Source organism: Pteropus vampyrus, unplaced genomic scaffold, assembly GCF_000151845.1.
Source record: "Pteropus vampyrus isolate Shadow unplaced genomic scaffold, Pvam_2.0 Scaffold539, whole genome shotgun sequence".
In the NCBI taxonomy this organism is placed as follows: domain Eukaryota; kingdom Metazoa; phylum Chordata; class Mammalia; order Chiroptera; family Pteropodidae; genus Pteropus; species Pteropus vampyrus.
Window position 1 is genome coordinate 58319 of NW_011889320.1, and position 25093 is coordinate 83411.

General features: G+C 42.4%; 2 long non-coding RNA genes and 1 pseudogene across 11 annotated transcripts in view; 2 read left to right on the plus strand and 1 right to left on the minus strand.

The window, feature by feature from the left end:
- Positions 1 to 516, plus strand: part of LOC111733202 — a 6017-nt gene extending 5501 nt beyond the window's left edge. Inside the window, exon 3 of the long non-coding RNA XR_002777884.1 lies at positions 228 to 516. This is a non-coding gene — a long non-coding RNA (uncharacterized LOC111733202). The remainder of the gene's footprint in view (positions 1 to 227) is intronic.
- A 9269-nt stretch (positions 517 to 9785) lies between these two features.
- Positions 9786 to 19415, minus strand: LOC105308009. Of its 10 annotated transcripts, XR_002777896.1 has the most exons (7): positions 18554 to 19415; positions 15576 to 15608; positions 15368 to 15492; positions 14339 to 14689; positions 13912 to 14045; positions 12505 to 12662; positions 9786 to 11708 (listed from the first exon to the last, which is right to left on the minus strand). It is a non-coding gene; the product is annotated as an uncharacterized LOC105308009 (long non-coding RNA). The 10 variants fall into 10 exon arrangements; XR_002777888.1 differs by having other exon boundaries at positions 15368 to 15605; XR_002777891.1 differs by having other exon boundaries at positions 14339 to 14461; positions 15368 to 15608.
- Positions 19416 to 23650: 4235 nt separating this feature from the next.
- Positions 23651 to 23770, plus strand: LOC111733214 (annotated as a pseudogene).
- Positions 23771 to 25093: the final 1323 nt, after the last annotated feature.

Sequence of the window (25093 nt, forward strand, 5' to 3'; positions counted from 1 at the left end):
TAATTTTATATTATGCTTATATATAAATTGTTACCACAATTTTAAAAAAGATAGTTTTATTTTCTGAATAAGAGATACAGTTAAGAAACCAAAAAATATAAAACGATAGACAGAAAAAAGTCTCTCTTGCATTCCTGTCTCCCAGTTTCCTAGTTCCTATTCATCCACTCTGCTTTTGAAAATGTGTCAACTATAAAATGACAAAAGCCATATATTTATCTTAACAGATGCAGAAAAAGCATTTCACAAAATCCAGTACCCTTTCATGATAAAAACACTCAACAAAGAAATAGAAGAGTGCTTCTTCAACATGACAAAAAGGTGTCTACAAAAAATCCACAACTAATAACAACTCAATGGTGAAAGAAAGACTGGAACTTTTCCCCTAAGATTGTAAGTAAGACAAACATGTCTGCTATCACCACTTCTTTTCAACATCGTTCTGGAGGTTTTATCCAGGGTAACTGGCAAGGTGCGAGGAAGGCATCCAGTTTGGAAAGGAAGGAGTAAAACTATCTCTACTTACAGATGACATGATCTTGTATATATAAAATCCAACAGGATTTGCCCCACTCCCCCCAAAAAAATCTATTAGAGGTAGAGCTAATGAAAAGTTCAGCAAGATTGCAGGATATAAGATCAACATGCAAAAATCATATATATTTCTATACGATAGCAATAGACAAGCAAAATGGAATTAAGAAAACAATTCTATTTGATTCGTTTGCATCAAAAAGAATAAAACACTTAGAGATAAGTTTAACAAAGGAGCGCAAGACTTGTACACTGAAAACTACAAAAAAAATCATTGAAAGAAATCCTATATTCATGGATTAAAAGGCTTAATTTAGTTAGGATGGCAATACTCCCCAAATTGATCTCCAGATTCAACACAATCCCTATCAAAATTCCAGCTCCCTGTTTTTACAGGAGATCCTAAAATCCAAGAGACCCAGAATAGCCAAACAATGCTGGAAAAGAACAAAGTTGGGGGACACACTTCCAGTCTTCAAAACTTAACTACAAAGCTATGGTAATCAAGACTGCATCATCCTGGCATAAGGATAGACATACAGATCAATGGAATAGATTCAAAAATCCAGAAATAAACCTATACGTTTATGGTCAATTTATTTTGACAAAAGTGCCAAGATAATTTAATGAGGAAACAATCTCTTCAACAAATGGTACTGGGACTAGATATCCACATACAAAAGAATAAAATTGGATCCCTATCTCATGCCATATATAAAAATTAATAGATCAATGACCTAAATGTAAGAGCTAAAGCTATAAAACTTTTAGAAGAAAACCTAGACAGAAAGCTTCCTAATTTGGGAGTAGGCAATTATTCCCTAGGTATAATACCAAAGCATAAGCAACAACAAAAAATAGATATATTGGACTTCAGCAAAATAAAAAATTTTATGTTGCAAAGAACACTACCAAGAAAGTGAAACGATAACCTACAGAATGGGAGAAAATATTTGCTAATCCTATATCTGCTAAGGGGTTAATATCCAGAATATATAAAGAATTCCTACAACTCAAAACAACAACAAAAACAAAATCTCCAATTAAAAGATGGGCAAGGATTTGAATTGACATTTTTCATAGAAGATATAACAAATATATTTGCACATAAACACATGAAAAGACGCTCGATATCACCAGTCAGCAGGGAAATACAAATCAAAACCACAATGAGATACATCTTCACAGCCAGTAGGATGGCTATAATCGAAAAGTCAGATAATAACAAGTGTTGATGAGGATGTGGAGAAATCAAAACTCTCGTACACTGTTGGTAGAAATGTAAAATGGTGTAACTGCTTTGGAAAATAGTTTGGCAGTTCCTCGAATGGTTAAATATGGATTTGCCATATAATGCAGCAAATCTTATCCTAGGTACAGCCAAGAAAAATGAAATCATATGTCCATACAAAAACTTGTACATAAATGTTCATAGTAACATTCCTCATAATTGACAAAAACTGAAACAACATAAAATGAATGGATAGACAAAATGTGGTATCTCCATACAATGGAATACTATTCAGCAATAAAAAAAAAGTACTTAGCTATGCTACAACAGGATTGAACTTTGAAAACATTATGCTTACGGAAAGAAGCCAGATGCAAAATACCAGATATTTTCTGAGTCCATGTATATGAAATATCCAGAATTAGCAATTCTTTAGAGACAGAAAGAAGATTACTGGTTTCCAAGGACTAGGAGGAGAGGGGAGTTGAGAATTGACCGCTAATGGGGATGTGGTTTCTTGGTGAAGTCATGAAAATGCTCTAGAATTACTTATGATGGTCACACAATTTTGTGAATATAATGAAGAAAATACTGAATTATACGTTTTGAAAGGGTGACTATTATGGCATGTGAATTTTATCACAATAAAAAATTCCACTTAAAAATTTGTTAACCTTCAAGGAGAAATACAGCTCTCGCTGGACCATGACTGTATTCTTTGCAGACCTTCGATGGAAGATGAACTGGAAGTAGCCTGGCAAACACGGAAGACCAACTGACTACCTCACAATGTACCTAGAACCCTAACCGTCCTTAGCACCCCACCTCTCCCACAACAGTAAAATCCATTCCCAACCACCCACCTCCACTTTCCAGCCTCATGGCTTTCTTTGAAATCTCGAGATTGACTTAGCCACACGCTCGCTTCCAGGTCTAGGTCTTGTTTTTCTTCACCTGAGGACATGTGGCCATATGATTCTCATTTGCCTCCCCTGAGATCACCTGCATTTCCAGAGCTCCCCATAGGGTGTAGGCCTAGCCTGGCGTCTGGTAGAGCAGGAGCTCAGTGGATGCTTCTGGAGTGAACTGGAGTTAGGAAGAGCCTCGTTGAGAAGATGGCATTTAGGCTGAGACCGTAAGGGCCTGTGGGATCTGTCAGCTAGGTGTGGTCAGCTGCAGCCGCCTGTGCAAAGACCCTGGAGAGAGAGCGTGGCTGCTGTGTTGAGGGCTCAAGGGAGATGGAGGGGCTGGAAGACTTGAGATCAAGGAGAGAGGAAGAAGATCCACAGAAGATGGGGCTAGAGAGGCAGATCAGAGTTTGCGGGACTTTTCGCATTAGACATCTTTCATCGCAAGCAGCTGCTCAAAACTGTTGACATACCCAAGGGGATTCACTGGCTCTCGGCACTGCAAAGTGCTAAGCACCCCAACTCTCAGCACTTCCAGGCCAGCTTGAGCCAGCAGATCAAAGATGTTACCCTGTACTTGCTTTTGTGTCTCTTCCCCCACTTCTCCATGTCCGCTTCCTGCTCAGACCAGCTTTCATCACGGTGTCAAAATACCTCTTGTTGCGGTTCAAGCAATGAACCTCATGTCTACACGTCTTAGAGTCCAGAGGGAGTGAGAAAATATCTTTCCCAGCAGCCCCAGCTAAAAAGTCCCCTCCACTACCCTTGGGTTTTAGGCCCACCCAGAGGCCAGGTAATGGGATTATGCTGGCAAGTGTGGTCCTGGGCACTGCCCCACCCGCAGGCCCAGGCGGGTCAGCACTTGGGCCAGTGGGTAGCCAAAGAGTGATAAGGGAAGGGTCATGGGAGGCAACCGCAGTAGCCAGAAAAGTCAAGTTCTTAATTTGATTTTCTCTTCTGTATGGGAGTATCCTCTCTACTTTGTGGGATTGCGAAGAACAGAAAGGTTCGAGTGTGACAGTTAAGTTCTGCCATTATCTTTGGAGTGCTGTGGCTGGCGTAACCTCAGGCAGAATGCCCCTTTGCCTCCCGCCACACCCACCTGCTGTTTTCAGTGAGCGGAAAGGAGGCGGGGTCACCTGGCGATCATCAAGCCACTTTTCCTGTTTACCAAAGGTACTTCTCTCTGAAGGGAGGTGCAGTGGCCCTGGGTAGCCAGCAGGTGGCAGCGCCGAGGCGATTCCTGGTTCTGGCTCAGCCCAGGAGCTGGTGCTGGGTGGAGAAGGTGGCTGAGCCTCTTCTGCCAGATTCTGTAGTAGCTGTGCTTTCTTGGGAGCCCTGACTCTCAGGTGGCAGCAGGGCTGGCTTCATGGGCATGCGACCCACACTTAAAAGGGCCCTGGGATTGATTCAATACTCTGCTGTGCCATCTTGAAACCTTACTAGTTGTTGAATAGGAGCCCTGCATTTTCATTTTTCAGTGGGCCCCAAATTTACGGTGTGGGTGGCAGGGCTCATACTGCCTCGGGGGTCCCCATCACTATTTCCCAGAAACATGCTGGCCCCTTCCCTTTGCTGTGCTTTTGCTCAGCCTTCCTGGGGCTCCCGATCATGTTTATCTCCATCAGCTCACTGCGTGCTGAGAAGCCTGGAAAGGATGGGGACCCTACAAGGGGAAGACAGGACCCTATATGGGGGGCATGGAACTCCTATATGTGGCTGGGGGAGGGGGAGCGGGCAGCAAGTTGCTGGTGCTGGGCCCTTGGTCAGGGGTCAGGCCCGGACTTGGGAGCAGGTAGGAAACCCTTACTTGAAAGGTAAACAGGCTGGCTGGACAGGGGGGCCATGCCCACCTGGAGAGCAGATAAGCGAGGCAGTGAGGACAGGGCAGGACCAATGGCTCCAGGGCCAGCCTTCAGCTACTGCTTCGCGTCCATTCCCACAAAGGCCACGTTCTAGGGATGAGTAGTAACTACTTCATTCAGTTTTTCAGTGGAGGAGAGAGCGCCCCGGAGTCTCCTGGTAAAGGAGGAAGACTGCCCCCTGGTGACCTTTAATGCGAGCTGGGGAGGGGCAGAAGTGAGCGGGGAGTGCGGGCGGAGGGAACCAGTGAAGGCCCTGAGGGTGAAGCGGAGAAGTAAAAGCCGCTGTGTCCACAGAGGACCTGGGAAAACAAAGTCCTAGGCTCCCAGGGACTCCATACAAGGGATTCCCCAGCACCCAGCCCTGTGGCGTGGTGGGTCACCTCAGATGGATGTCAGGAAACGGGGCAGGGTGCCCTGGGATGGGCGCTCTCACCAGACGAGGCATCTGCAGGCGCCTTGATCTCGGACTTCCCAGCCTCCAGAACTGTGAGAGGTGAGCCTCCGCTGTTCGCTGTTGATAAGCCCCAGCTGGTGGTTTATTATAGCAGCCCCAATGGACTGAGGCATTCTCTGAGGCTCAGGCTCCCCTCAGCTGTAAAATGAGGAGAATAATATATAGCTTGCAGGATTCCTAGGGTTAATTAATGATATAAAAGCACGTAAGAGACTTTCCATAAAGAGGGGATGTTTTTCTGCCTCGATTTTTCTAGTTTCTACCCTTGTATTAAAATTATCAAAATATTTCAATGACAAGATTTCTGCTGCCCTTAGAAATAACAGAAGTATGATTTGGTACTTCCGTCCTTGGCTTTGAATGCTAGAGGAGCACACCCAGCACAGTGCCGCCTCAGCACCATGCCATGCCCATTATGAACCTCCTGTTTTGGAATTCCATGGCCAACTATCATTTAAAGCTCCACTCTCTGCTGATGGCATACACCCCTTATGATGCCCTATAAAAAGCTTTGCCTGATACTGATCAGCCCCTCAGTTTCCCTCAAACCAGTTCCAAGACCTTTACTCTCTCTCCCTTGGTCACCAAGCTAGAAATCTAGGAGGCATCCTTGACTCCGTTGGCAGTCCCTCCATAGCTAGCTGACGCCCTCCCCAACTTCCCTCCCTCTTCTTCCTCTGCCACTGCCTTGGTTCGGGTCCTCCCCGCACCACTGCAGGAGTCTCCTGGCTGGTCTCCCTGTCTTCTCACCCTCCCTCTGCTCCAGTCCAGTCTATCCTGTTTCAATTCACTAGTGCAGCAAGCAAGAGCCTTGGCTGGGGTCTGGCCTCTGCCTGCCCCTCCAGCCTGACCTCTCTCCTCATCCCCTGCTAAGAGCCTTGCACTTCCCCTGAACACTCCAGACTGTTTTTCATGCACAAGAGGCAAGAAACTATTCAACTTCACAAACACTGACAAGTAGAATGATTGAAATGGCACCGTTGGTGAGTAAGCAGCGCCATAATAGCTCAAAAATGTTTATTAATGATTTCTATGAAACCATCAAGTGAAGAAAGCAAAGTGCAGAAGTGATCTGTAGGAGGCTGCCATTCAAGTAAGAAGGAAATACACACGTGCAAAATACACATGTGCAAAACATACACTAAGGCTAAACCAGAAACTAAGGAGATTGGTTACCTAGTGCGTGTGGTGCGGGGGGAGGGATGACAGGACAAAGGGAGGGGGTAGAAGGCATGGGAAGTGACATTTCTCTATGTACATGTTTGTATAGTCCTGACTTTTAGAATCATTACCATGTTTCATATATATCTATTTTTAATTTAATCAACTAGGAATTAGGGAAGGGGGATCAAAACAACCCAAAGGGGAACATCGACAGGAACAATGGACCCAACAATATTACAAATGAATAACATAACAAATGAATAACATAACAACAATATTGCAAATGAATAACATAACAACACCAAGAACATCGGGACACTCACCTAAGTAACTTCAGACAGGAGCTTTTGACTCTAAGACTAAAGGAAAAAAATGTAGGCTGTTGTACTCTAAATAGGTTTGTATAGGTTTGTTTTTCACAGAGGTGTGAGTTAGAAATTCGGAAACTACTTACGTGGATTAGCACTAAGCAAATAAGTAAATATATTGTGACTAATGAGAGCCTGATTTGTCACTGTCGGAAAAATGAATTAGAAATAAGGAAAGAGAATAGGCTAGAATAAACACTGTGGTGTGGGGTTGGAACTAGAGGCATCAGTGTGAACTCATGGTTTTCAAAATACAGATATAGACATAGCTCTAGATATGCATGTGCATACACACGTTTCCTAACTCTGTCCACTAAGAGGACCTAAACATCACAAAGCCCAGTATCAGCGAACTAACCCAGCACCAGGATCTTGGTGGCCAATGCCTTGAAGAAGTGGCATAGTGTTTTCCACGGCAGCTGTACTATTTTACATTCCCACAACAGTGCGCGAGGGTTCCGATTTCTCTCCGTCCTCTCCAGCTCTTGTTATTTTCTGTTTGTTGTTGTTTTAGTAGCCATTCCAGGGAGGGGGAGGTGGTGTCTCACTGTGGTTTAGAATTGCATTTCCCCCTAATGACCATTGGTATTGAACATCTCTTCATGTGCTGCTTATCAGCAATTTGTACATCTTCATTGGGGGAAACGAAGTCCTTTGCCCATTTATTAATTTAGTGGTTTGGGTTTTTGTTGCTGAGTTAGAGGAGTTTCGGTTTTATGATAAATGATGTAGGGAATCATTGGAGAATGTTGAGCAGGGGAGTAATGTTGACCTAAGTTGGATTTGTTTTATTTTTTGGTCACTCTGACTCGGATAGGTGGAGAATGTTTTGAAGGTGAAGAGATTATAGGTGGAGAGACTAGAATTAGGCTGTAAATGGAAGAGGGAGCAGGACCTAGAGGCCGACGTGGGTTGAAGGAAAGGCTTTTTGGATTCTTTAAAAAAGATGGAGGCACCAACAGGAGATTGGCAGCAGTTAGAGACTGGCTAGTTGCTCGTCCAGCCCATTCCTTCTTCCCGATGCAGAGCTGCGGTGCATTTCCCAAACTCTCTTGGTACGGCAGGAGGGGTCATTTGACCAAGTTCTCGCCAAGGGCAGGGGTGAACACACACCTAGGCCCGGCCCATGCTAAGTCCCCCACATCGGATCCTCCTCGTTCTTTCCTATCCACTCACTGAATGAAGAGTTGGCCAATGACCCAGAACACGGCAGAGGCACAGAATGGAGGGAGCCCGGGTCCCTAAAGGATCATGTGGAAGGCTATCTGGCCTGTGATACCACTCTGAACTCTGGCATGAGTGAAAAAGAAACTTTTATTCTGTTGAGCTACAAAGAATTTGGAGTCCATCTTTCACAGGAGCTAGAGCTAAGACACTGGTTAAATAAATCCTTAGGGTACAGCCATATAACCCTGTCAAAAACTAATGAAGTGGCTCTTTGTTCTTGACATGGAATGGTCTCCAAGGTACTTTAAAGGAAAAACAGCAAGGTACAGGAGAACATGTATAAACTTAATTTTTTGTGTAAAAAATAGGTGGGAAAAATAATGTAAACATAATTCCTTATTCATGCCCAACAGTGGAAGGACACACACAAAAGAAAACAATAATTACTTCCATACAGAGGAGCTGGGTAGCTAGCAGATGGGTGAGACTTTGTGATTTGAACCAATTGAATTTTGAAGCATGCGAGTGTTTCTAATTTAAAATTTTTATTTCGATTAGAAAATTAAAAGGAGTATGCCGGAGATGTGGGCACGTTTAAATATTGGTGGAAGGAGCCAGTACAAACAAAAATCTCAAAAGTATGGACGAAGGGTGGACTAAAGCCCTGAAGAGGCGGGATGGAGGCTGAACCACCACGGGATGGACCTGCCATGGGCAGGAAGCAGGCACCTTAGGACAGGGAGAGAGGAAGCTGGAGCTGTGCACGTCCAGGCAAGTGTGTAAATGCAAACAGGAAGGGAGAGCGGGAGGATCCTTCTCAAGTGGCTTTTAGGTAGGAGGTGAAGTTACCGAATGAGAATGAGTGGTAGATTTTATTTGACTTGTAGGGGAGAATAGGGGATCACATGGACACGGGGACAAGGGAAATAGAATCCTTTCAAGAAGCACTGATGGCCCAGCCAAGACTGGAGCTCCGAATTTAGAATCGGACCCTGTCCTTAAGCCCTCCTGCCCGCATCTCCCTCTTTCCTCTGCCGGGAAGCTGTCATCAGATATGATCTGCTCTCTTTCCCTAGACAGCAGGCTTTTTCTCTGGCCCAACTGAGCCAGCAGAACAGAAGAGAGATCTCACACCTGGAACTCAACCCTATGGCTTAAGTGATGCCAAGAGAACTCACTCTGGCTGGCAAAAGCTCATCAGTGTGCACCTGAAAGAACCAAATAAACTCAACCTTGAGCGCGGAAGACTGACAGGTGTTTAGGATTTACTGTTAAGTCGGGGAATGAGGGGAAGGGGAGCAGAATTCAAAATGGTCCACACATAATACACTCAACCATATAAAATAAGGCTCAACCATAGAAAATCGACTGAAAGAAAACATGCCTAAATGTTACATGGGTTTCCTCTGGTAATTGAGATTATAGGGTTTTCTCTCTATTTCTTTATAGTCTCCAAATGTTCTACAGTAAGTATACAGTACTTTTATAGACTGATTTTTTTAAGATACAGGTTCTGCAACAGTGAGCAGTCATATCCCAATTTCACAGTGGAAAAACACCTTTTGGGTCACGGACCTCTTTACGACTCCGATGGCAATTATGGGCCTTCTCCCTGGAAAAATGCTCCCGAGCTCTCACACACATCAACACCCCATTCTGCATCCCTTTGGGGTGGCCCAGACGCAAGGGAATATCCATCCCTGCCTGTAAGAGACAGAATAACTCCTGGGCGAGCCACAACTGACTGTAAGCTGACCGACAATATTGAAATTTCAATAGAAATGTGTAAATCCCAAATGGAAGCACCAAAAAAGATGCCCAGAGGCCAGTATTGGCTGTGCTGCCCCAACTGTGTCCAAGGAAGGGTGTTACTCTTACTTGAGCCCCGCAGTCACTGTCGCAGGCCTGTCATCCTTAGAGATAGGACTGTACTGGGCATCTAAACATTCCATTCATCCAGCTGACCCCCCGGTTCACACCCCTGGCTCACTTTTCCTAAGTGCCCTTAGGAAAAACATGACTGCTTTTAAGGCAGAGGTTTATAAACCTGTATAAGTCTAAGGACCAGAAAGGCCAAGTATAGGAAAAATAAACTGCCAGCATATAATCAAACTCTATTTTATATCTTATAAGGTACAGACACATGATGCCAGAGATTGTACTTTAAACTTGACATTAAAAATATATAATTTGGAAATGGAAATAATTATTCAAAGTTTCATAATTTATTACGCCTCAGATTTGAAATCCAAAGTCTGACATTCCTTTCTGATGCCCCACGGTGTCAATCGACGCCAGATGAATCTCACGTAGCAGTGTGCAAGAGAGAATTCATCTCTGACTCCTTTAACTGGGAGCAATATTTAGTTCTGTTTAGTTTCATAACAGAAAATAGCTGCTCACAAACATAGGTGCTTCCGAACATGGACAGAATCTTTGCACAATGGTTTTTATAGTTAAGGTAACCATTCCCTAGACATTTGTAGAATTCTGGGATTCCAACATCATCATATTTAGTTTTCAGTATAGTGTTGCACTGCAGTTCAATAACTTCCATTTGTAGCTCTTCATTCACATTATTAATATTAATTGAGAAAGGTGAACTGAACAATATTAGTTCATTTTCATAAAGTTTGAAATCAGATACCCATTTTTGGAATTCAGCCTTCAACTCTAATTTTTGGAATGTAGTTCAGGCCATCATTTTCATTTTCGGAAACTAATTTCAGCGTAGGGAAGTGGGCCAGATTGTTCCTTGCCAAATGAGTTTCCCAAAGACACAATTTCATTAGGAAAGAGTGAACTGAATCATGCATTTGTGTAACCACTTGTGAACACCCTCGCAGAGAAATAGCCAATGTATTTACGTAAGTCATAATGTCAACCAAAAAGGCTAGGTCTTTGATCCAATCTTTGCTAGTAAGCTGAGGCACAGATTTTCCTTTAACAGACATGAAAAAGTCAATTTCTTCCAATACTTCAAAAAACTGCCTTAGCACCATACCGCGCGACTCAGCCACTTAAGTTCCATGGAGCAGAACAGGCTTCCATATTGTGCATCTAGCTCACTGAGCAAAGCACTGAATTTCCTATGGTTTGAGCCATGGGAACGTATCCAGATTATGGTGTAAATGACAATGTCCATGACATGGTCCATTTTTAAATTTTTAGCACAAAGGGATTCCTGGAGAATGAGGCCATGTACAGATTTAAGTTCTGCGTTTTTGCAAAGCCCTGACACTTTAGATTTAAGCTTTGTAACAAGTTGTCTAACACCAACCATTGCGGAATTACCGTCTGTGCTAACACTAATTTTGACCAGTCTACACTAAATTTTTTAAGACTTTTTCTCAACACATAAAAATAATTCATTTCCTGATGTCGTCCCTGTAAGGGGTACCATGTCCAAAAGTTCCTTGGTCACGTCAAAAGTTTCATCAACACCACGAATAAATACAGCTAACTGAGGGGCGTTTTTTACATAAGTGCCTTCATGGGCTGCAAGGGAGAAAGGCACAAATGATTTAGCTTTCTCCTGTAACTCGTCCTGGAAGCTCTCGGTCATCACGTCAACATGCTGTGGAACATTACCAGTTAGTCTTATCCTGGCAAATGCCTGTCTCTGCTCAGGGCACATAATTTCCACAGCACTCAACAGACATTCCTTTATAAACTCACCATCTGTAAACGGTTTTGATGCCCGGGCAATTTTCTCACTTAATACATAACTACATTTCATAGCAGCATCATTTATTTTATTCGCATTCAGAAGCAAATCGTGTTGAAATTTCAGTCTTTTTTTCAGTTCATTAAGTTTTTTAGCTCGTTTCTTTTCTGTATATCCATCATGATTTCTCCTATGGTTTGTTTCATAATGGCGTCTTAGGTTATATTCTTTCGACGCAGACAGACTTTGCATATTAAACATGTGGGAACATTCTTTACCTCCACAAAGAAATAAGCTCTCCCCCACTTTTCTTGAAACGTGTGGCCTTCTTGTTCTCTTTCGTTTTTCCACTTTTGAAAGAGACAAATAAATAAGAAATATTAAAACATCATCTTTACTAATAGGAAAAAGTACTACTTTGTATTTAAAAAGTTTTAACTGTTTTTTCACAGTATAAAGTGATGTTCACTCCTTCAGAGTTGAGGAGAACTTCGAGAATGGTGGAGGCTGCGGCAAACAGAGCAAATGCCACAGCCAAGAGGAAGCAGCTGCTTCTCTCCAGCCGGCTGCAGACAGGTGGGCTGCACCCAGGGCCGCTAGATTCCTTGATGCATCAAAAGCAACTCGAAATCTAGATTTTTACATGAAATGTCTTGATTTTTAGAAACATTCATAATAAATTCTATTGTTTTTTTCCCCCCCATAAATTCTGTATAGGGCACGTCTCCCCATCAGATTAGACACTTTAAGGACACTGGTTTGGGGGCCTCTGTTTTAAACCTGACAAAAACTCTACTTAAAAAGAATTAAATGTCTAAAGAGAATTAAATACCGAATTCTGAAAGCACAGGTTTAAGAAGTTGTTCAAACGGAAGCCAAGAGAGTACCCCCAAAAGGGAGACTTAATTGATGTATCTCAAAATGCCGTTTCCTTTACAGACATTACAATTATCTTACAATTAACTAGGCCAATGCTCAGTAGCTTGATATAATTATGAGGATGGCTTAGATATTTTTGATACAAGAAGAATACTGCATTTAAAAATGTTGAGCACCCCTAGGGCCGTGCAAGCCCCTCTCCCAACCCCGGGGTAACCCGGCTGGCACCCCGCACGTCTCGATCCACAGAGCTTTAGTGCCTTTTACCTCTCCGAGTTCTGCTCTGTCCGTCTCTGTCTTCTTGGCCTTGGCTTTTCTCTGCAACCGAGTCCAGAACAATGGCAAGTCCTCCAACCTCTGTTCCTTGCTTCTCTTCTCAGGCTCTCTCTGCATTGGCTTATGACTTGAAGTCAACATAGGCAATCCTGCAATTGCGGGGGTGGGGTGCGGGGGAGAAGAAAGAACAGTCAACACTTAGTGCCTTTATTTATTTGTCTTTTGAATCAGTAATACATATGTATGATTCAAAATGCAAAAGGTAGATGATACAATGAAGCCTTCCTTCTGCCCAATTTCTATCCTTAGGGGCAATACGCTATATGTATAAAGGCAAATATACACACTATTTTTTAAAAAACTATATTCACACGTAGTTCACGTACCATAAAATTCACTCATTTAAAGTGTACAGTGGTTTCTAGTATATTTACAGAATTGTACGCCCATAATCTAACTTTAGAACATTTTCACCCATCGGCCGTCACTCCTCATTCTAACTCACACCCTCCCCCCGCCCCAGCTGCAGGCAACCACTACACGCTACTTTCTGTTTCCACAGATTTGCCTATTTGGGACATTTCTTAGCAGCGGAACTGAAAGATAACATGGTGTACGCAACCGTAACTGACAGACGCTGCTAAGTGGCTGTACCGACTTCGATTTCACTTCGACCAACAAAGGACGAGCATGCAGCTCCTCCACGCCCCGCCCCCCACCCCGTTCCATACTACGATAACGGGGTTTGCGTCACACTTAGAAAGTCCTCCCCCTCTTGCAGATTAGGAAAAACAAATTTTAAAAAACTTTACATGCCTCCTTGTAGTACTTTACGATTTCATATTTTCAATATAATCTTTCATGAACTTGTGATTTATTTTGGTGACAGATGGGGACATGGATCTGTTAAGTAAGAATATGCTTAAAGATAACACACCACACTCATTTCTGATTTAGGTATTATGCTTTATTTCACATGGCCATGGGTTCCTGGACATCTCTTATCTCTCCTTTGTAATTGTAATTATTCTTCATGTAAAAGAATGACTTTAACGATTTAAGTATAGCTAATTAAATCTTAATTATTTAGGAAAATTATGTAGCTTTTGGCTTTATAATTATATTTGTTTTGTCCTTCAGAATCGCTGACTTCAAGCCCGTGAACACTGCTGACGATTTGGGGTTTATCCGTTCACACTTGTTTTCTAAATCTGCAGGATTCTTTTCTAGAGATTATGTTCCCCAGAATATATTGGCATAGATTGTTTTAGAGTTCACCTACACCAACAATTTTAGTTCTAACATATCTTTAATTCCAACATTCAATTTTCACCTCACTGAAAATCCCTTCAAAATACATTCTATTCCGACGTATTTTCACCATATTCACCCTCTTACTGTACCAAAGCGAACATGCACAGTGATGATTTTCATTAGCTGCTTACAACACAATTCTGATAGGCCAGTTCAATGTTCTGTTTTGGTACCTGTCCAGACAAGTCACCAAATGTGTTATTTTACTGGAGTCAGCTCTGGAGAGAGAGGAATGAAGATAATCTATGACTGATTTTTTCAGATCTTCAATCTGTACGTGGTAGAATGAGTCTTCATTTCTCTACGATATCACTACAGTTTTTCAAGAAGTGTTTGGCCATCCGTTTATGATGCTTCCTTCAGCTTTTTATGCCTGCTAGTAGAAAGGCTAGATAACTACTCTTTCCTTCTCTAAAATCAGGCATAAGTGATTTGGGAGAATACAATGAAATTCTGTTTGTTTGAATCCAGTAGACACATATTCTTTTCTAGTTCAAGGTACAAAACATACCTTTTACTCATCCCATCTTTGCTCACCAGTCTGATTTGAAAAGCATCCTCAAACACTTCTTTTAGTTCATGCTGAGTGACTTTGTCAGTAGGTTCTTGATCAAAAGTATTTTGGCATTTCGATCTAAACACAAAAGAATATTTTTAGTCTGAGTTTAGATCTCATAAGCATCAAATTTCTGTAAGAGAAAAAATACTTCTCAAGAGTTGGAGAGTAGAAAAAATAACACATATTCCTTCACCGAACAAATATCTGAACATACAGTCTGGACGAGGGCCTGTGCTACGTGCTGGCTATGAAAATACGGATTTGGCCTCCACTCTCAGAAACGTGGTCTTGTTGGAGAAAATGCTAGAAAACAAATAGACACATACTTACAAACCATGCTAAGTGCCAGGAAGGAAAAGTAAAGGACGAAATGAGAACATCTAGTAAAGGACACTTAACCTAGTCTGTGGGAAGGGAAAATTTTTCTGATCTGGGAAGTGAACTCTAAGCTGAGATTCTATTTGTTAAGAATAGAACAAAAAGCTGTTCTTTCAGAGAAACTGCTCAAAAATCCAGCTATACATACAAATTGAAGAAAAAATATGCTATTTAAACCTTTTATTTAATTTAAATAATTTAAAATGTACTTCCATGATATTTTAATGGAAATGGTTAAGAATTACTGCTTTGGAAACAATACCATTTAAAATGTTACAGAGATTCTGCCAAAACAAACAAACAAACAAAAATCACTGAGAATTAAGTTTGGGGCACAACGAACCTGCTTGGCTCATAAGTGCAAAGATAGAAACAATCGATGTGTAATTTTCCAAAAGAAAACTGGAGAGCAGAGGTCAAATGTCCACTGAGATGCCTCATCAACGAAAAGCCCAAAGAACCAGCCAAGGACTCAAAGGCAGCTTTCTGAAGGATGGCATTTTCACAGAACCCCTTCGAGAGTCACATGGAGAGGCGTTCAGGGCTGACCCTTGATATCTTTCAGCCACCAGCCAGGAACATCCCCAGAAGAGGATTTTTTACCTTCCTCATCCGGGCCCAACTCACGGGTCTTAACTTCATCCTCCTCACGGTTCTCATTTCTCTTCTCATGGTCCCCTAGCTTGGTACTCCTGTCTTTTGGCAACTTGGCCCATGTGGCTCCCTTCCTGTGTGGTGATATTAATTTCTCAGCAAACATGGGTGCCAGAGACTTTTTTTTCCCTACTTTATATCCTGGAGCAGTAGTCACCTTCCTGCCATTCTTCTGAGGGCTGACAACCTGCTGGAGAAATAGCAACAGTGAAGGGAAGTCTCCCCTTCGCCTGTGAGGTTACGATCACATTGTATAGTCAGCGAGGGCAAGATCGGGTGAGGCACCTAAGTCAGCATCTATGTGGATCTCTCTAGAATGAATTTCTTGATGTATAATAAGGGAGCTCCCAGAACCAGAATCACCTGGCATGCCTGGCTAAAGAAAAAAGAAAAGAAAAAAGAAAAAAAGACAATTCTTGGATTTCACTTAGAGTTATCAAATCAGAATCTCTACAAAAAAGGATCTAGGTTTCTAGAAGTCTGCAAGCTACTGCCCTATGAAAATATTCCAAGTCGAGTACTGTTTAGGTGGTTCCACGTGTCTTCAGGGTCCTAATTCTTCCCATACACATAAAACACCAAAGGAGAGGGCCCCCCGCACTGGAACATACATAGAAATGAGAGCCAAGCCCCTAAGACTGAACCTCAGGCTTCCTCATTATACCATCAATTCCCATCCCATAGCTTCCAATAATTGGGCGCGGCATTGTAAAACTAAATGACTAAAGATGAAAATTTCAGCAGAACATCGAATTAAGTCTTACCATATACAAAAGGACAAAAATGAGGAGCTATGGGCAATGGATGACCAAGTGAAAACACAGTGGGAAGGCAGACATCTGTGGGCCAAGGAGAGGGGCCTCAGAAGAAACCAAACCTGCCAACCATTTGATCTTCAACTTCTGGCCTCCGGAATTGTGAGAAATTAAATTTCAGTTGTTTCAGCCACCCAGTCTGTGATATTTCATTATGGCAGCCCTAGCCAACTTATATAACCAGTATACACAGACAGGTAGGTAGGTAGGTGGCGGGTGGGGAGGGATAGAGGGAGAGACAGACAGACAGACATATATAGCTCTCAACACACCTCACGGGAAAAGATAAGTAACTATAATATGCTGCAATTAGCTTTACTGGTTATAAAGAAAAGTTATGGGCCAACAGATGAGGGACCAGTTCATCCAGCACGAGAATAATGTGAAATCAGGGAAGGCATGTAAAAGAGACTAGAGTTTGAATTAAACAATTTTGATGAGCCAACATTAGGATATTAAATTTTACTAAATTTTAGGCTACCCTAAAAATTAATGTGTGATACTACTACTATATGCTGCCTCAGTCAGAGTAAACGTTTACAGGCACCACATTTTAAAGAGGGATGACTGAGGGTTACTGATGTGGACAGTCTAGAACCCTACCACATGCATTTCAGCTTAAGGAAAATATAATGTTATGACGACTCCTGTTTTCCTCCAAGCTAACACAGTCTGGGCTCCAAAACAAAAGGTGCGTTCACCAAGAACTCTGTGGCTCTGACCGGTAGAGAAGGCTAATGCCGAATATGGTGACCATCACAGCACAGTAGACGCTCTCTTAACTATGCCTACAACCACGCCCACTGTCTATGGGTGGATTAAGCGACAGTCTCACGTCAGAACAGGACTTACAAACTTGATGGCTGTGGAATACCAAACATGTGCGGCTACCAGGAGACTCTGCAGTACTCCGAGGACACTCGGTCATAAGCTGAGCTGTATCCTTAATAAGCATTGGTTGTGTCTGTTTGCAAACCTGCATATGACCGTTTTATCTACAGGTTCAGTATATAGTAAACATTATATAAACCGAGCAAATGAATACAAAGTTACTGAATCTACAAAAACAAAGCTGAAGGCTTTGGACATACTTGATAAAGCTTAACTTTAGTCAACCATAAAAGAGTGAGAAAAAAACATAACAATACAGGAGTCTGTATTCAAATTGTTTTACTAGGGTTTTAAAAGTTTTGCTTTGCTTTAAAGACACAAACTTTAAATTTTGGAAGATGAAGCATAGGTTTACTTTATACAGGGAGGATAAGCTTCTCCAACAGTGAACCCGAAGTTGGAAACAAAGCTTTAGTGGATCAATAGATTGGCACATGAATACATATTAAACACATTTTAAATTAATATAAAAGATGTGTATGGATAACTTACTTTTGATTGATTAGGACAACTACTAGACTGAATAGGGTTGAAGAAAGTTTCTATTATACAACTAGCTGCTCAAAGTGGACAATAAACACATGCTATCTGCCTCTCAAAACACACTGCTTGGGGGAAGACCGAAAAATAAACCAGAAAAGAGCAGGAGCTTTGGACTGGAGAGAACCATGTATAATCCAAGCTCTGGTCACTTATTAGTTGTGATACCATGAGCGAGTTAGTTAATGGCTAAATCTGTTTTCCCATCTATAAACTGGAGCTAATGATGCCTACCTAATATGGTCACTGTGAGGGTGACATGAGATAATGCGTAAAGCCCCAGCACAGTGGCTGCACATATGAAGCCTCCAGTATTCATTAGCTATGTACCCGTTCATCCACCTCCATTTTTTTAGGACTCAGCTTAAACCAATCTATATTCAAATACTAATGCAGAGGCTCCCAGCCAGATGCAGAACGTAGCAGGGACCTAAATATTTGTGTAAAGAATAAATATAGAAACATATGGTTTGGCAGGCACCCAAAGGAATGGAACTTAATGAAGTAATTTTAAGAATCAAGAGATCTTCTTTCAAACCTGTAATTCCAGGCAACCAATGTCACTTTTTAAACAAAAAAAAAACACTTCTGCATTCTCAAAAATAAACCGCACTTAGTCATGGATGTATTATTCTTTTTACTTAACACTGATACTCGGTTTGGTAATATGCTGTTTGGAATTTTTGCATTTGTGCTCATGAAGAGGTCTGTAATTTTCTTTTCTAAAAATGACCTTGTCAGATTTTGGTATCAAGTTTACGGTGGGCTTCTAACTAGACTGAAAATGTTCACAATACCACTTTTGTGATTAGACAATGCAGTTTAACCGCTTTACTCTGGATTTTGATTAACAATAAATTATTCTGCTACCTGCTGTATAAATGATTACCTCATCTCTACTGCCATTGTCCTTATCTTCTCACATCTCATTTTCCCCATCTTCTATCTCTTTCAGGGAAAGACTCATTTTCTTCACCTTGATTTTTTTTCCTGCTTAAAATGGACAAGAATATTAGGTACATCACAGGGCCTTCAACATTCCATGCTAGGCACGTTTTGCCTCTAGTATTTGCAGTAAGTTTCCATTTGTAATAAATTCGTGTTAGGCCTCATCCTAAAGTTATTTTCATTTGGAATCTTTTACTCTCACTAGTGAATAACAAAACATACAAAAAAGGGTAATTTTTGGTATATGTTTGTAGGTCAGATCTCTCATACATTCTCTCTTGCCACGATTTAGAAATGGAAACTCTTCAAGGTTAAAAAAAAAAAAAAAAAAAGGCAAGCCTCCAAGAATTCCTTCTCTTTCCTTTTATTGTTTCCTTCACTATGCACTTTCAAATAACTGATTTTTTTTTTTTTTTTTTTATTCCACAACCGACTGCTCGAATGGAAGCACACAGGGCCAAAATAAAGGCCCTTTGGCCCGGTAAGGAAAGAAGACACCTACGACTCAAGTGTCTTCACCTTTCCACACTAAGAATTCAGTGTTAACTGGAGCAGCTTCCCTCTCTGACCCCATCGACATTTACAACACATACGAGCCTCAAGGCAGAACCACGTTACTCCGCAGTCTCGGCTCTGATGAGTCCTCCTTTAAAGGCACCGCCGGTGCAGGGCCCCGCCCACCCGCGGGCCACCGCGCGCTGCAGGCGCGGCCTGGACGCCGCTCGGAGGAACTCGCAGCGGCCTGGGGGCGCCCGCAGACTGGTAGCGCCCTCCCAGTAGCCGCCCAAGGGTCGCGACCCCGGCGGAACACAGCCCGGAAGGCGAAGTCACCCCGTCGCTCCTTCGGCCAATCAGAGCCCGCGCCGCCTCTGGGCCAATCCCGAGCCGCGACCCCAGAGAGGAGGCGGGGCCTCGAGCGGGCTCCGCACGTGCTACTCCTGAGCGCAGGGCAGGCGTTTCGGTCCCGGAGGCGCGGCGCTTGCGGCGACTTTCCGCTGTTGTGTTCCGCCCCGGTGGCCCATCGTTCGCCTCAGATTGGCCCGGGAGGAGGCGCAGGCCCCTCCAAGTTCAGGGTCGTCGGTCACACAGCCCGTCGCTCTCCTACCCGTGGGGCGGTAGAAAGTAAACAGCGGTCATAAAAACAGCCATTAATTGTGGGCTCGCGAGCCAGGGTCGGTTCCTGGCGCTCACCGCCGTTAATCCGGTTAGGCCGTCGCCCCTCAGTGGGGTACGTGTTAGTACTACCGCCATTTTCACCCTAGAAGGAGACCCGAACCCCAGGCGGTGGGACCAAAAGATTCGGCCCGCTGCCCACCCGCTTTTCAAGGTGTCATCGAAACAGTTAGCGATAGCGTCATGGTTATAGCTAAAACTCATTAATACCTGTTTTGTGTCAGGCACTGTACTGGTAGCTTTTTCGTACCTTTTATCGTGGACTTCTCAAACTTGTAAGTTATATATTAATAGTTTTGACATTTAAGGAAATTGAGGCTCACGGAGGTTAAGGCACTCGTCCAGGGCTACTGATTTTCATCCTCAGTGACTTAATACTGTCTCTTAGTTGTATTTGAGTTAAATCATTAACATGCTCTGACCATTAGCACCAGTAGACCCAACAGTAGGATAATCCTAGGAATTATCCCCACATTGGGGTTTGAAAAAGGGCGCTTTGGGATATGTGTGTTTTGGGGGGTGGGCAAGAGTAGTCCTGAGTAAGGGGCCCTGCCCTGGGCCTAGCTTCTGAAAGTCCCAAACTGGGGAGGAAGGAGAATTAGGAAGAACGATCTACCTACATATTTTAGATTTAGTACCTCACCAAATACTTTTACCTAACTTACAAGACCCGCCTAATTTTTTAAGAAAACTGATCAAGGACAACTAAAAAACTCCAACCATTTCACTTATGAACAAAGAAGCAAGGTTCAAGGTTCAAATAAAATATTAGCAGGTTGAATCAAGTAATATAGTAGAAGAATATTGACCAAGTAGGACTTATCTCTGGAATACAAGGATATTTCAAGGTAAGGAAATATATCAAACTAACAGACGAAAAACATAATGTTTTAGACAAAGCTTATCTGTAAAAATGTGAAATAAACAATTACAAAAATTAAGCATTTTTATTAAAATCAGTAATAAGATATGAATGTCATTCTTGAGGTATCTGGAGCAAAATCCATAAATGAAATTAAGACATGTTTGACCCCTTTACAATTTAAAATTTGTGGATGGGAGAGTCTCTTTTTAAAAAATTGATAAGGAACAATTTGGGAAGAAATATTTGTAACAACAAAAATATCAGATTATGAAGGAACTACAATAAGAAAAAGACAAATAGAAAAATGGGCCAAGGATTTGAACAGCAATTTTCAGAAGAAATTTAGCATATAAAAATACGAAGAAATGCTGTACAATCATTAGGGAAATAAAATTTTTAAAATAAGATACTGTTTTTGTATTCATTGATTAACAAATTAAAACATCAAACAAGTGTTTCAGGATTTTAGGGAAAATCCTGGTAAAACTACAAATTGTTATACTGTAGAGGAGGAAATATATCTTTTTCCTCTATCCTTTTAATTTCTAGGGTAGGGCCCCTGTAACAAAAGACAGATTAACAGGAGGAAAACATAAAAACATAGAATATGTTTTATGTGACATGAGAGCTTTCGTGGGGAAACGAAGGCCCGAAGAAGTGGTTAAACTGAAGTGTTTTTCTAAGTTTGATGAAGAGTCGAGAGTTGTGGAAAATATGATGGGGTGGAAAGGGGCATGAGCTAAGTGTAGTAAACAGTGGGAACCGCGATGCCTGTTTATTCAGATGCCTCTCAGTGTCTTGCAGATAAAGATGTCTCTTTCTTCCACTTATACAGGGACACCTCTCACATGAGGGTCTCATGACCTGCTTCAGGGGAAGGTCAGAAAGTCCTTCCTACACCTGCCATTTCCCAAATTCCTTCAGCTTAAAACATTCACTATGCCAAGGAGCCGTATTTGAGGGTAATGTGTCCTGAACTCCCTCATTACAAACACCTGGAGAGAAATTTGGTAATTTCCAGTCGAGGTAAAAATTCTTATTCCTTACATTTAGGAATTCCACTTCTAGGTATTTAAGCTAGAGAAGCAGTCACTGATGGAGAGACAAATATGTGAATCTATTATTACAAACTTTATGAATATTTTATTATGGATATTTTTGAATATACCTTCAATAGAGAATAAAAAAATAAATCCCTTTTTACCTATCACCCAGCTTCAAAATTTCAATATTTTTGCCATCCTTTTTTCAGTTATTCCCTGCTCCACTTTTTTCCTCTCCCTTTTTTTTCTTTTTTTGCTTGAGTTTTTAATGTGAATCTTAAGGATCTTATCATTTTGCCTGTCAACACTTCATTATGTACCCCTACAGGATATTAGTCTCGATATCATCTAGTATCTAGTCTGTATTCAATCCTCTGTCTCAAAAACATCTTTTCACTGTTGTTTTGTTTGAATTAGGGTTCAAAAATTTCCACACATTACATTTGGTTGAAATGTCTTAAATCTGTTTAAATCTATAATAAAGAACCCCCTTTAAGTGCTATTTTCTTGTTGAAGAAACCAAGTTATTTATCCTCTAGAATTTGTCCTTATTCTGGATTTGGCTAATATCTTTGGGGTGTTTTGAATATATCCTTCCATCGTCAGTGTTTTTGTAAACTGGTAGTTAGATCTAGAGGCTTCTTTAGATACAGGTTTAGTTTTTTTGCAAGAAGATTTCATGGTCGATGCTGGTACTTCTGTTTCATCCCTCCAGGAGGCACGTAACATCTAGTCCACTTTTAGTGATGTTAAAATTGATCAGATGCTTTGAGCGCTGTCCGCGTCATCCATCCATTATAACCTGCGACCTTCTACCAGTTGGTTCTAGGCAGTTGTCTTATAAAGCAAATTATTGAAGACATTTCATTATTCACCAATGTTGGGGGGGGGGATATGTATGGGGAAATAATAGGAATCAGATTGCCAAAATGTTAGCAGTGGTTAATTTAGGTGTTAGGAATAGAAGTCATTATTTTCACTTTGTGTATTTAATGTTTTTCGAATTTGCTAAAATGGAAAGAAAAGAAATCCTGCCTACACGTATTTAATGAAGGTGAGACAGGGAAACGACTGGAGGGCAGGTTTCAGATCCAAACTTTGGGAAGGGCATCCAGGGGAGTCCAGAGGACCAGGGCAGTGGACCCAGACCACAGCCTGCTTTGCTTCGTTTTTGCCTGTCCAGTGTCCCCTCCTTCTGGCAGCCTTCGTTCCCTTTAAGGTCTCCGCTCTCCTCCCCTGGACTCAGTTGTGGAGGAACTGTCATCAAGATGCTCCACCCTCCCCTGGCCAAAGCTTCGCAGCCAGTCAGACCCCTTCTCCCAAGACTTTGGGTCTTAAGCAGCATCACCTCCTCCTGGAAGCCTTCCCTCCACTGGAGCAGGTGCCTTTCTTCTGTGCCTCCAGAATTCCAGCTGTCAGAGCTCTTCCATTTGTACACACCCGTCCCAGCCTCGTACAGTGTGTGGCACATGGTGCTCAGTAGATGTTAGCTGAATGAATGATGTCCACGTTGTTTAGAGTTGATGAAAATACTTGAATGTTAGATCAAAAGATCCCAGATACTCTGGTAGCAGCTTCCAGTCCCCCCAGTCCAGCCCCAGCCTGTGGCCACCTCTCCCGAGCCAGGGTACTCTCACACTCTTACCTACCAGGTATAGCCTTCCCTGAATTCCCACTGTCCCCAACCTGGGCCTTGGCCTCTGTTCCTGAACAGCTCCTAATTGTCCTGCCCTGCCCTGTGCTGAAAGGGAAAACGGTGAGGCTCGGGTGTTGCATTTAAAGAGGCCACACCCACACAAAGGGACATTACCTTAGAGAATAACTACCATCCTCAGACTAAACCTTGTAGATTTGGGGACCTGGGCACCGTGGAAGGATGCTGCTGTCCGTGTTGGCCGCTGAGTCTCTCACATGTATGTGTGCAGGTACAAGGCTACACTTTATTTAAAAATGTCAGGTCTACAGCCATGCTACCCTGAACAAGCCTGATCCCGTCTGATCTCGGAAGTTAAGCAGAGTCTAGGCCTGTTTAGTACTTGGATGGGAGACCACCTAGAAAGACCAGGTGCTGTAGGTGTAAACAAATTTAAAAATAAGGGATTGCAAGCTGACAAGGTCCTTGCAATCTGTGAGGTCAACCAAGGGTTGCCTCACCTAAAAATAAAGTCAGTACTTTCTAGTAGGGTCTAACTGTGGCCTAAAGCCATCCTGACCCTTCTAGTAGGGTCTAACTGTGGCCGAAAGCCATTCTGACTTTTAAGAGTAATTAGTGGCCGAGCCAGGTTCAGACCCGAGCAGCCTGACTCTGGAGTCCTTGCTCACCACCTCTACACCCTATTGCTTTGTCAGGAGAAGCACATTCCAGTTCTCTTCTTGTGCTGAAGAGGGTTAGACTGTTAGAAAAATGTAAATATGTTTCTAAGATCAAATTCTTTAAATCTCTGTTCCCATCTTTCTTGCCTCTTAAAAAAAAGAGTGTTAAAAACAGAATGAGAGAGAGAATGAAAATGATTATTAAGTATTACAGATTGTACTTTGGGATTTAAAAAATAATGACACTATCTGCTTATCTTAGAAATGTGTAAAGATAACCACTAGTAGAACAAACGGAATATGTAGTCTTCACACCAGTGGATGGATGGATATGTTAAGATTCTCGATTGCAGACAACAGCAAATGACTCTGGCCAGGTCAAGCAGAAAAGGAATCTGTTGAAAGGCTCTCAGTAACTCAGAGTCACCAGGAAGGCTGGAAAAGCTGACAGAGAACACGGGCAGAAACCAAGAGAGGATGGGCAGCAGGAGCCCCAGCAGTGGCCTGGACAGGGTGCTGCTGTTAGAACAGCCTGGACACGTCCGCCCCTGTTGTCGTAGGTCTCAGTATCACTTGCTCCTGGTAGGAGTCCCATTCCAGGTCAGCCGGCTGGCTGTGTGCAAGTCATGGACCAGCAGTGGAGAGTGTCTGGACCCCGTCTGGATTCTGTAGACTGGGCTTGGTCTCCCACCAAGAGTCACACACTGAAGGATTCCCCTCTAAAGGAAAAGGAGTTCAAACACTAGGGAGCCCCGCTCCCCCGCAAAACAAGGCAACTCCTCTCTACAAGAAAGCTTGGCGGATCCGTTAGGAAACAAGAATGGGAGAGGGGAGACTCTGGGAAGTGAACGAAATGAGATATCGGGACTAGTTTGAAATACTGTCTGACTGCATAAGGATGGACGTGAAGTGCTATGTGCTTTACATTTCCTGAGCAGATACTTAATAGAAGGAAGGGTGGGCAAATGCAGCTTTGTTTGATGAGACTTATCTTGGGCTTTGAACTGCCAGAGAAAATAATCTTTTTTTGTCTGAGAAGGAAAGGGGGATTCCAGTATGTTCACCTTGACCCTCAGAAATACTGGCA